At 41.6% G+C, this 11,629-nt stretch overlaps 1 protein-coding gene across 3 annotated transcripts in view; it reads left to right on the forward strand.

The window, feature by feature from the left end:
• Positions 1 to 11,629, forward strand: part of LOC147018412 (putative G protein-coupled receptor 153) — a 128,076-nt gene that overhangs the window by 12,382 nt on the left and 104,065 nt on the right. The window lies entirely within an intron of this gene.

Raw genomic sequence — 11,629 nt, forward strand, 5'->3', positions numbered from 1 at the left:
GGGCTTACTTTTGGGGGTTCTGGTAGGGCCAATGCAGCAGACAATTTGTCTGGTAATGGACATTTTACACTCTATGGGATGTATATATGATTTTAAAACTGGTTTTATCTAGTACCTCCAATGTTTGAGCTAGCCCCTTTTTTGGGGGCCCTTGTTGGGGCTTCTGGGGGGCCTTTTGCAGTAGTAGGCATGTCTGTCACATGTCGTTTTGTTGTAAGGTTGGTCATATGGTAGTGATACCAACTGGTACTTCCAATGTTTGATCGAGCCAATTTTAAGGACCCCTTTGGAGGGTCACCAGTGTCCTTACACAGAGGGTGCTACCTGGCAGAAATAACTTTCTATATATATTTTGATACTCCATTCATGCCCCTGTGCTCAGATATTAGGACCTCATTCGTTTGAGCTCAGGGCTCCCGGTCTAACTGGTGCCTTTTGATATTTTCTAATTGATAGGTCACATGGTATGGCAGCCATGTTGGATTCAAGAAAAATATTAAATAATGTTTTCTCTGGTTTTTATTTAAACTACTCTCAATTTCACAACATTGCTGATTTATTCACTCTTCTTTAGCCCTACGTATTTCCCTTTTCTCATTTTTATTTGCATTTTTACCATCCAATAATGTTGCAAATTTTATGTAAAACATCTATCATCACTTCTCCATCTGCTTTTAAGAGTTCAGTACTTATATTGTCTGTGCCTGGAGATTTATTGTCATTGAGTTTATTAATCGCTTTTTCTACCTCTTCTCGCAATATTGGTAGGAAAAATTCATGATCACTACCGATATCTGCTCCAGGAAAAACATGGGTTTTGCTCCTTTTTATACTTGATTGGAAATGTTTGGATAAAAGAATGTAGTCAATCTGGTTATTATGTAATCTCCTTGGGTTTACATGATTTCCCTTGCCAAAGGATTCAGAGAGGGTATTGTATTTGGGTTTGTTTGTTTGTTTGTCTGCACGGAACTTTCGTGTTTTTCTCCGCAACAAATTGTCGGATTGAGATGAAATTTTCACCATTGGTGCAACAACTCATGTAGAATGTTTTAATGATAATTATGATGTCATAGGTCATGGGGTGTGGCAGCCATATTGTAAAAGCAGAAAAATTTTGGACTTCTGCATCTCTGAAACCACACCAAGGAGAAAAATTGAAACTTGGCACATGGCAAGTACTCCTCATGGGGAATGAGTGATTTTTTTTCATGACGTCATAGGTGCCCTCATTACGACGTCATAATTGCATATGTAGAACGCCACATTCGATCAATATGAACATTTTTGAGGGTCATCTAGGGATAAAATGGTCCAAAGAAAAAAATTTATTGTTATCATCGGTCATGTGATTCGGTAGCCATATTATTTAAAAAAAAAAAAAAAACCTTAAAAAATCTTCTCTGAAGTGGTTGAACAGATCGAGGCAAAACTTTACAAGTATGACCGTCTGTCCATAAGGAACAAAAGGTTCACACATATGATGTCATTGGTCACATGGTTTGGCAGCCATATTGGATTTATCCTCGAACCTATAAAAATCTTCTTCTCCATAAGGCTGGCCAAATTGAGGGGAAACTTCACAAACGTGTTCCCCAAGCCATGGGTGTACAAGTGGCACATAGTAAGTACTCCTCATGGGGAATGAGTGTGGTATTTTTATGACATCATAGGTGCCTTCGTTATGATGTCATAATTGCATATGTAGAATGCTACATCCGATCAGTATAAAAAGTTATGTGGGTCATCTGGGGAAAAATGGTCCACAATTTTTTTTTTGATGATGCCATCAGTCACATGATTTGGCAGAATATATATATATATATATATATATATATATATATATATATATATATATATATATATATTTATATATATATATACCTTCAAAAATCTTCTTCTCTGAAATGGCTGAAAAGATCGAGGCGAAACTTTACACATATGACCGCCTATCCGTGAGGAACAAAAGTGCCACACATTTGATATCATAGGTCACATGGTTTGGTAGCCATATTGGATTTACCCTAAAACCTATAAAAATACACCACTCAAAAGAAGTCCTGGCGAGGGTTTGCGATCTCTGATTGCTCTTTTTCGTGTGTGTGTGGATCAATCCATGTTGTTTATAAAATTCGAACAATCTAAGCCCTCTTTCATTAGTTTTCCCCAAGCCAAACTTCCTGGTTGTACCTTTCCACTCTTCATATGCATCATGATTGACTTTTGAATTCCAGTCTCCTTGTATAATTAAAATGTCCTTCTGTGGAGTATTTTTTTTATGACCTCCTCTAGTTCGCAGTACAAAAAAAAAAAACTTCGACATCTTAATCTGCATTATCACATGTTGGAGCATATACTTGAATGATTGCTAGAATTTGTGGTGTGACTGCTAATCTGTTTGAGATTATTCTGCTTGAAAATGGATGAATGCTATGCACTGCCGTTAGTGTGGCTGAAGCTATGCCTTTTTAATGTTTCGTCTCTTCTCCCCAGGCCTTTTCTGCAGTAATTCTCTACAGATTACTGTCGTAGGACCTGTTACCTACTATGATATGAATGCGACTCTCATATACTGTAGTTCTAACAGCAGTATTTTTGCTTGGGCTATACCATAACATGTGCCCTTTATGTGTCAGAAAATCACTTTGCCCAATCCATCTGGTTTCAGGAATGCCTAAAATATTCCAATTGTAGTTTTCTAGTTCATATATCAGCTCTGCTAGTCTTACTGCCACATTAAGTGTTCTCACATTCCGTGTCCCCTTTGTAAACTGTATTTTAGTCAGTTTAAGTTTGTTGTCATCAGTCACAATACACACATCGCTTCTGCCCCAATGACGGGTGAAAATGCAGTCGTTGTCCTGAGCCTCAACTAATCTGGTATGGGGTTACTTCTTTTCTTTATCATCATGAATGTTTCTGTAGACTTGAAGAACCTGGTTGGTAGCATTTATCTCCTCTCCAGGTATGTATGGCTGTTGGCTCTAAAAGAGCTCATCTGCCCTTCTGATGGCATTTCCTCCATCAAGGGTCCCACAACCCCCCTCAGACACTCATCCGCCTTAAGCCGTTTGCTCTTCCTGAGGTATGATGGGTGACTTGACTGCCACCCATCGCTCGGCATTGTTAAGCTGTTGGTCTGTGACTGCTTATATAGCAGCTAACCTTTATATCTAAAGGCCACTCCATAATCCACCACCCATGGACGCACTCAGTTGCATTCAGCTCTGCCCAATATTCTTATTCATTAGATTTAATTATATATTGGAATTTTTTTTAAAAACGTTTTTTGTTGGGGGACTATTGTGGGTACTCGTCTTTCATTCTGAGAATGTTTTGAATGCCCCTCATAAGTTATTTATTCCCATTATTAATACATAAATGCCTTGGCGTGCAGAAATGACAGAGGTCGAATGAATCGGTGTGTTGCATCGAAATGATCTTTGCTACAGGAAATGTGTAATTTGATATCAAAGACACCCTTTCTCAGATAAAAATGGTAATTGTTTTTTTTGACCTGCCCAATATTTGCTTATATCACACATGTATTACAGGAAGGTCAGAACAATGAACAATCCCTCGATTGTTTTGACCAATAAAAAAAATCCTTCCCTTTATAAAAATGCCCAATATCTCTTGTTTGGAATAATGCACATTTCATATTATTTTCTTCTTTATTGGAGTGAGGCTCATGGAAGAGCAAGGTAGAACTGACAGTGGGAAAACGTCAAGGGAATGAATGAACAGGGAAAATAGGAGAGGGGGTAGGGTGGGAAACACCGACACTAGTAAGGAAAAGTTCATCCATCCATCCATCCATCCATTCATCGGGACCCATCCTCTGTACAGAGCATTGGTGTTGCCTGCCTAAGCAGTCTCCTTGGCCATTGGACACAATCCTGGACAAGTCGCCACTCCGACACAGGATACCAGCAAGCTGGTACTCATTTTGCCTACCTCGGAAGGATGACAGGTAGAGTCAATCACCCTGCTATTAATTCAATAGCCAAGCAGGATTTGAACTCAGGATCCTTGGATCCCAAGCCCACCACCATAATCATTAAGCCAACACCAGGCATAAAAGTTAATGGGGGTAATAAAAATCATGGGTCAGAATTTGGGAACAATGCACAGTCTCTCTTGTTTAGAAGTGTTTAATAATGCCTCTGTTCTTTAGAACAAAGCACAATATATCTCTTCTTATTTTGAACAATGCACAACATTTCCTCTCTTTAAAACAATGCACAATATACCTCTTATTCAGAACATTACACATTGTACTCTTGTTTAACAGTACAGAAAGAGAACTTGTTGAATATTCCACAAAACAACTTCCCAGATGTTTTAGATGAGTTCATTTCTTCATAAGAAATTTAAATTTCATGAAATTACCAAGTGTGTTGAGAACATTCCTGAGACAGCATTCACCTTTGAGTTATCTAGTTTTGGTTCTATGCCTGACAGAATTGGATTTGACTGTAAAACTGTCACTAGCTGCTTCCCAGGCAGGGCATTATGTCGTTAGACGATATATAGCCAGATCGTTTCAGAGTGGATATTACCTCGGGCGTCCAAACTCCCAGGGTACCTTTGGAAAGGAGAAAGAGATGGTGTGTTAGCATCTTGTCCAACAAATTAAATTCCAGCGTCCAGATCTTTTGAACCAGTCAGTTGCAATATGAACCTAAACTAATGTCTAACATGGACATACGGTCAAAGGCAACCACCCACAATGACGATTGAAACAATAGCAGTGATGCTGTTTGTTGTTTATCTGAACACAATCACTTGGAAAAAGAGAAACGGGGTGGTGGTGCAGGGGTAATAAGGGGAGGGATCACGGACCCTTTTGGATGGTGGTCTTTGTGTGGTCAGCGTGGTGCACAATACATGGATTTTTCACAAGGTCATGATGTCAAATGATAAAAATGCTAATTTGTACAAGTGTGAATGACTTTTGTCAACATACAGTTTGTTCACAAAGCAAATTTTCTGCAGGTTGCAGGTCATTTTATCTTGCCCCTGCTTTGGCAGTACCAACACTTTAAAGAGTATGGTGCATGTTTTTTTTTTCGTGATTAGTGAATGAAATCCGGAAAAAAAATAAAAAATTAAAAAAAAAGATGGTTTCAGATAATATAAATGTCACACTTTGATGTTGATTTGATATAATTATGTTTGATACAACCTGCTCTAATTATTACGAGCTGCTGTTGTAAAACAATATCCAGACGAGGAATTGGGAAACCTGTTGTATGCCAAGTGCTTGTGTGTATTTAAAAGAGATTGAGGGACCATTCAAAACATTGGCGGAACAAGATACAATCGTCTGAGAAATGCCAGGTTTTTATTTTTCAACACATAACATTTAGTCAATTGAAAACATTACTTTCTTTGTTATTATATGACCTTGCATGTCGAAAAATGAAAAAGGCTTGCCTTTGTGTCAAGCAGTTTTGGTGGTATTATGGTTAGAACATCTGCTTTGAGTCAGGGAGGTTGGTGGTTTGAACCCTGGCTGAGTCATACCAAAACTAACTAGCATCCGTTGAAGACAAAGTCCGATATCCCCCGCCATAGTAAATTAGGATTAACAAACTTATATTCCTTACTCATGTGCAATATTTTGCATTGTGAATGTGCAATGTGCAATGTGAATTTTCCCCTTTATCTGACCAGCCGTTCTGGAGAAGATGTTTGAAGGTTTTAGGGTAAATTCAATATGGCCACCAAACCATGTGACCTATCAATTAGAAATTAACAAACTTCTGAGAGATGTCTTGGGGAAAGTGTGTGTGAAATTTTGCCTCAATCTGTCCAGCCGTTCTGGAGAAGAAGATTTTTTAAATTTATTAATTTTCAATCCAAGATGGCTGACTAACCATGTGACCTATGACGTAAATTTAAATTCTGCCTCCAATCCTCCAGTGGAATACGTGTGTGAAGTTTCGTGTTAATCGGATGAGGTGTGTTTTTCTATCCAAGATGGCCGCCAAACCATGTGACTTGTGACGTCATTTTTACTATGTATACAGACATGAATGAAGATGATAGTTGCAAATTTTCACTTCGTTAGGTTATGTGATTCCAGAGAAAACATTATTTAATATTTTTCTTGAATCGAACATGGCTGCCAAACCATGTGACCTATCAATTAGAAAATATCAAAAGGCACCAGTTCACCACTTGCTTAATATGTGTACCAAATTTCATAAATATATCTTGAGGGGATTTGTAGTTAAGCTCCGGAAACGAAATGTGACGGACGGACGGAACCCATTTCTAAGTTGGCGGGGGATGAAAATGGTAAGCTTTGCAAGTGGTGCGATGAAGGAGAGGGGATGCTCAGGGCTCGATCCTCGATCACCTCCCCCTTTGCCATAGATGTGATTGCAGTTTTATTTGCCCGTGTGTGTGTGTGTGTTTTTCTTTTTTTCTTTTCCAGGGCATCAAATCTTCAACAAACCTTTATTATAAGAATATTGAAAACACGAATTAATAATCACTCTCACCCTGACACCTTGATTTTGTTCTGTAGTATTTTCTGTTCCTCTGCTACCTGGCAAGTAATCTGAGCTCCCTCCGAAGAAATATTGTGGTTGTGCTCCTGTGTGCTGCTTCCTTGCTTGATGGTCAGGATTTTAAAAGGATAGAGCATGGACAAACAACAATGGGTTGTCAATACAAGGGCAGGCTGTTATGGGCCTATTGGCCTCCTCCTGCATCGAAGTTCCTTGTTAGGGAATGCATATGATATTTCTTGCATCCTCTTCTGATAACCTTTTGAAAGTGGTTATCAGAAGGAAACCCCCCCCCCCCCACCAATACAGCGAAAAGTGTGTAATTAACCTATGTTGACATTATGAAGTAATTTGTCAATAATATTATGCCTTGTGATTGCTTCAATGTATGCAATGATACTACTACTAGTTTAATGAACCCAATTGCTCCCAGCTCCAATGTTGGGTCAGCCGGGGAATGTTCCTGGGCCAAGTCTTTCACGAGCTGGTTGGTCAAGTTTGGCGTTTGACTGAAGGTGATGTGGACACAAATTTGTATAATTTGTTCAGAATGATAAAAAAAAGTTGTTCCCTGCGAATGAACTTCATTGCAAGAGGACATTAGGATGATCAAAGAATGCACTTGTATTATCAACTTGTGGTTGTTTGTCCATGGTCTATCCTTTTATAAATGCTCAGCGTCAAGCAAGGAAGCAGTACGTGTGACACTACCTGGGGTTTTACCAATATTTTCTGATTATGCCAGCTTTAACTCGCGGACCCTTCATGAAAGACGCCATATAATCTTTAACAACTACCAAAGAGCAGTGGTGGCAGACGGGCTCTCCAGATTAATGTCCTTCTGATGGACGGCGCACACATTAATAAAACAGCATGGGAAATACAACCATTGTCTGTCCTCCCTTGTCCACACTCTTCTGAATTCCACACCACCTTCCCCACTTTTGCATATGTAGTATTTATTTTGAAGAAAGAACATTCCCTGAAAGAAGCTGCAACTATACACGAGGCCACTTGGCCAATCATGCCTGTGCTCAATCCACACCATATTAATTTGATGCAACATTTTACAGACTTGATATTAGTTGAAGGGATAGGGAGAGGAGTGGAATGAAGAACGGTTTCGGCAGACACAGCAATACATATATATTGTTGCGAATTCACGCCTGCCGGCGTGCGAACAGCCACGTAACTCGAATCGCGGCACGTCGGCCACCGGACGGACAATTCTGTCGTGACCCTCTCGGACCAACGCCGGGAGCTAGTCACGGGTGGGCCTTTCGACCTCACCACAATCGTGCCAATCGGCCACCCGCGTAGGAGAGGGTTGCTCGCCAAACTCGACCTACCTAAGTACCCATGTGGATGGTAAACCGGGTGATTGTACCTCGCCACAGGTGGACTCTGGACACGAGCCGCTTGGGCAGCCCGTTCCGTGCTATTGGGATAACAGAGCAGTGTTATCGTCGACCTGGACGGTTCAGATGAATTACCGGGATGTTGCACCCACTCCAAACCATTACGTGAAGCAGGATGGAGAGTCAATGGAGAAAAGACAAAGTGAAACGGGCACAGTTCAACAAGCAAGCATTTTATTTCCCGGCACACGGAAAGCACGTATATACAGCCATACAGAATCGAAATGCACATAAAGCAAATGCAAGAAGAAAAGCAGTTAAAACCGACTACGCGCACACACGGCAACACTTATACAGTTTTACTTCACAGACGGCGCCAACACACATTTACACAAAAGCAAAGGAAAGAAGCCACCCTCACAGACAAGGAGGCAGACATGCCCGTAGGCCAAATGTGCGCGTGACCTGGAGGAGTGGCCAGGTCCGCAAGACCGGGAAGGTCTTACCCGCGTCCTCGTGACGCGTTGGCAGGCAAGCCGCAAATGTGGCCGCGCTGCTGTGCCCCGACTCTGTGCCTATTGGCGGGTTTCGTTGGCACGACGTTTGGGGGGGGGGTGGGAACGGGGCCCCCTTTTGCACTATCTCAGCGCAGGGGAAAGGGGGAATTGTTGATGCCCTGGGGGAGGGGAGTGGCTGGCTGGCTTGGGTCCCGCGACGAGATGAGCGATCCCCCATACCACAACCTCGTCGCCGACCGCCGTCCTTCCTGCCTCGGACCCAAGCTCCGGAGCTCCCTTGCTTGCAGTTCCACCGCACGCACTCAACTCCGCCAACGCAACGCTCCTTGTCCCCAAGAGCAACCTCTCGACGACACTCTCCAAGCAACTCCAAAACTCTCTTTTTCATTCGCCTTGCGCTCGTCTTTTTATAGGCGGCAGGAGCAGCCAATATGCAAATTTTAGGATCAGAACGCGATTGGAGGTGGGGCCACGCCACCCCTGGTCAGCCATTGGTCGGGCAAAAATGGGCGTGAACCTCTACTGATCCTAAAATTTGCATATACGGACTTCACATACACACGCTTGGAGGTGGGGCCAAACCGCCCCGCGCTCGCCAATTGGACGGAGGAGAAGTGGGCGTGAAGCGTTTCTGATCCGAATTTTCCCCTCGGAAAGGCCGCCATTCGCGCTCGTGGCTCAGTGCGTTCGGCACCAATTGCCGAACGGGCCCGAGGCAGCCTGATGTTCAGTGTTCACAGGTGGTGCGGGAATGGCTGTAGAAGCGATGATGTGGGATGAATTTGTGAAGGTAAAGGCGAAGGTGGTGGAGGGTCTTCTGTGATGAGGGTTGGTGTTGTGGTTGTTGTTTGCGGGTTGGAGCGTGGTTGCAGTTGGTGATGATGGCTGGCGTGGTGGTTAAGGTGGTTGTTGTGTGATGGCGGTTGAGACGTGGTTGGTTCAAAATAACGACAGAAAAGAAAAAATGGCTAACTCAAAGCGTCGCAGCCCGGATGAATCACATAAATTCCCTCTATACAACGGGTTTGGGCTAACTACACATGTACCTATGAAGATATCTCACCTGAGGGCCCTTTATGGTGTAATGCGAATTTCCACAGCCGTAACAATATATATATATATATATATATATATATATATATATATATATATATATATATATATATATATATATATATATATATATATATATATATATATATATATATATATATATATATATATATATTATGCCTGGGGTTGGCTTAATGATCAGGGTGGTGGGCTTGGGATCCTCAGATGCTGAGTTCAAATCGCCTCTGCTGATGAATTAATACCAGGTGGGGTTGAATCTGCCTGTCATCCTCCTGAGGTCGGTAAAATGAGTGCCAGCATGCTGGTATCCTGTGTCGGAGTGGCGACCCATCCAGGACTATTATATGCCCAATAGCCAAGGAGACTGCTTAAGCAGCATCAATGCTCTGCAGAGTATGGTCCCAATGGATGGATGGATATACGGTGTGTGTGTGTGTGTGTGTGTGTGTGTGTGTGTGTGTGTGTGTGTGTGTGTGTGTGTGTGTGTGTGTGTGTGTGTGTGTGTGTGTGTATTCTTGTTCTGTTTACGAGTTGGGAGGAGGCAGTGAGGATTAAGACGGTTGTGAAGTGAAGAATGAACAAGATACTCTGAGAGCTAATAGACATCACCGCACATGCACACAATCATCCATACCTAAATTACATACCAGTACTGTCAATATCCAGCCACCCTTCTCTCCTTTATGTCCAAAAACTGATTAAATTAATTCATGTGATAGAATTAACTGAGTTCTTCTCGATCTTTCTCTGAAATTTAAGATATTCTTCTTCTTCTTCCCATTCTATGAAACAAGATGCAAAAGTATTGACAAATAAACCAAATGATTAAAAGATAGAAAACCGAACCTTCTTCCTCGTACATTTCAAGCTGCGTGAATTGATGTTTTTTTTTTTTTTTTTTAATTTCTCTGCAGAACAAACGGGTCGATATTTTATTCCTTTGTCGTAAAAATAATAAACCATCGAAGTAGGTAAAGTCACCATATTGCTGCCTCATGAACATTTTCATTCTGGAGAAATGGAAATGAATATTTCACTGTCAAAACACTCATGTGAATGCTTTATCAAGTTTGGACATAAAAAACCCATTGGAAATGAGTTAAGATATCTGAGTAAAGGGGGATCGAATAAATGAAAAAAGATTATTTTAGGAATGTGTTGTAATAGTTTTTTTTGTGTGTGTAGTTGTGAAAAATAAAAGGGGAGGTAGGGTGGTTATATTTTGGGCCAGTGTTGCGTTCATGGTTGATGGGGAATGTGGAGATGACAGCTTCATGGTGCACAGTGCCATCCTGCACTCGGTGATGCACGCTGACACTGTGCACACCAGGACTTGCGCTGCCATGGCGCACTCTACGTACAATATGTTGGCACACTGCATGCAGACTTCAAAAGCACACTCCACACACTGACGTGGAGCATTTGTATTCTGAGGCAGAGCAAATCGACCAGAAATTTACAAAAGGGGTCCAAAAAATACTTTTAATAACTTTATTTATCCTTCCGTGGTCCTCCACCCACTCACATTTTCGACTTTACATGCGATTTTAATAACGAGCGGAACAATGGATTTGAACAAGTGTCATGAACATTAGACAGCTAGCAACAATGCTTAATTGAATGAATATCACTATTTAGTCTGGAATTGCTTGGAAAAGGTTTCAACAAAGTGGGAAGAACGTGAAAAAAATGTGCAAAGTTTGTGGTGTCGGTGATGGAATTGATCAGATTATTTGCCCCCCCACTTCCCCCAGTCCACCCCCACCCCATCATCGACTCAAAGTTCCGGTCTCATGGTCACCATCAGAGCGACCAGACCAATAGTAGTCGTAACCAGCGACCATGATCTCGCCGCAATCCCATCTCCAAACCTCAGAGTGCTGCAATACCGATGTCCAAACTCGTTTGTATTTGTCTCATCCAGAAGGATTGTGACAAAGGGTGTACAGCTCGTTCGGTTTTTGCTCACGAAAATGTGATGAATGGTAATCAACAGGAGATGTATGGTAAGTTAATTGTAAGCAGGTAGGCCAACTTCTATGACTGTGAAAGAAAAAGGAATGGTATCTCAGATTATGGTGCCAAGTGGTTTACCATGGCAATCATTGGTGCAAGAGTAAACCATTTTATGGTACGTAAATAATATAGCTTTTGTAAG

The sequence above is a fragment of the Eptatretus burgeri genome, chromosome 10 (genome assembly GCF_056783735.1).
Source record: "Eptatretus burgeri isolate ZD-2024b chromosome 10, Ebu_testis_v1, whole genome shotgun sequence".
Lineage (NCBI taxonomy): Eukaryota > Metazoa > Chordata > Myxini > Myxiniformes > Myxinidae > Eptatretus > Eptatretus burgeri.